This window comes from Danio aesculapii, chromosome 24 (genome assembly GCF_903798145.1).
Source record: "Danio aesculapii chromosome 24, fDanAes4.1, whole genome shotgun sequence".
Lineage (NCBI taxonomy): Eukaryota > Metazoa > Chordata > Actinopteri > Cypriniformes > Danionidae > Danio > Danio aesculapii.
The window spans coordinates 1,282,374-1,284,082 of NC_079458.1; the positions used below are offsets into that span (position 1 = coordinate 1,282,374).

Sequence of the window (1,709 nt, forward strand, 5' to 3'; positions counted from 1 at the left end):
GTAAACAACATCTACTCATCCTTACATACTTATAAAACATGTAATGAATAAATGATTAATATTATAATCGCTCTTATACAATAGGTATAGTAATTCACTACAGTAACTAACTTCATAACAAGTAATAGTTAATTATATACACAAGGCTTGACATTAACTTTTTGGATCACCAGCCACTGTGGCTAGTAGATTTCCAACATTACTAGCCACGTGCCATTTTCACCAGCCACACTTTTGTTGTTGGGAAAAAAATATTTTCTATGCATAAATTTGAGTTTGACAGGCTAAAATGACTTGATTTAGATTTGTGTTCTGTCCTTGTGCATTTCAGTTGTGTGTGTGTTGTGTCTAAGCTTGCTCAATGTGCCACACTGCAATTAGTTCTTATTTCACATGACTTTTCAGGCCTCAAAAGTAAGGGTTTACCGAATTTATCTCTGACCACACCAAAAATAAATAATTATTTCTCAGCCACACATTTTAAATGTGTCAAATCAAGCAAAATAAAGCTGCATACATGCAGTTTTTATTCAACAAAACCCTTCTTAAAAAATAACTAAGCATCTAAAATATGCACAGTAATCTGTCCAGGCTAAAGATCACCAGTTAACGAGCCATAAATAGGGAGTAAATCTCATATTAAAGCAATGTTATTGTAAACAAAAGATAATTAAACTATATTAACAGAAATGAAAATAACTAGGCAAAAGAAAGCAGGTGAAAAAAACCATACCGTGAGTGATAATGAAAGGATGATCAAGTGCACACGGTTAACATTAGGCCTGTTAATAATCTGTCTAAAGAATAATTAAAGTGAAATATATATATATATATAAATCTGGAGCTGTTGAAAGCAGCAGGACAGTGGGTGCACGATCGTCGCTGTTTGTCCAGTCTATTTCAAAGAGAATCAATGCACCAGTTGCGTTAACTCTAGGCACGGTTGCTTTGCGCAAGTAAAAATTAACCGGAGCGCGCGCGAGTGATCATCCTCTCATTCTGTGTTCACCTGCTTTCTTTTTCTCACGCGAACACTTCTTTTTGTCAGTCGTACTGCTTCTCGATTCTAACATCACATTTGTCGAATATTGGGCCGTTCTGCCAAGCCCTGCTTTTAAGAATATATTTTCAACCAGCCAAAGTGGCTTGTGGGAGTGTCTGTCTAACTGAGAGGGGTCTGGATGCAGACCTGGTGCAGTGCAATCTGAGCCGCATCCAATGCTTTTTAATGCGCTCACCTAACCCCACCCCTAACAGTGACGTCACTCACTCCATTGAGTGCATTGTGTCTGACATTGCATCGCTGAGTGATGCAATCTCAGCTTGCATCATAAAGGCTGCATCCAGATACTATTGGACTAACCCGTCACAGTTAAAACCCACCTGCATATGGCAGGTGTTAATGTCAAGCCCTGAATACAAGTAAACTATAATAATATTACAATTATTATAATAATTCAAGTAAAAACTGAAAAATATATAGAAATAAATTGAATTATGCTATAAAAATTATGAAAATTCTTTGTTGGAATAAATCAGATGAACTTTTTAATTGATTCAATTAAGAATAAGTAAACAAAAACATACATTTTATTCATTTGTAAAACAAAACAAACCCTAAATGCTGAAATAGTTTGAAAAATATCTTTGCAATTGGTACAGAAAGAAATGAAGTTATGAAGAAAAATATAGATAATAGATTATAAAAC

General features: G+C 34.8%; 1 protein-coding gene across 1 annotated transcript in view; it reads right to left on the reverse strand.

The window, feature by feature from the left end:
- Positions 1 to 1,709, reverse strand: part of rheb (Ras homolog, mTORC1 binding) — a 30,629-nt gene that overhangs the window by 2,576 nt on the left and 26,344 nt on the right. The gene's annotated exons all lie outside the window — the stretch shown is intronic.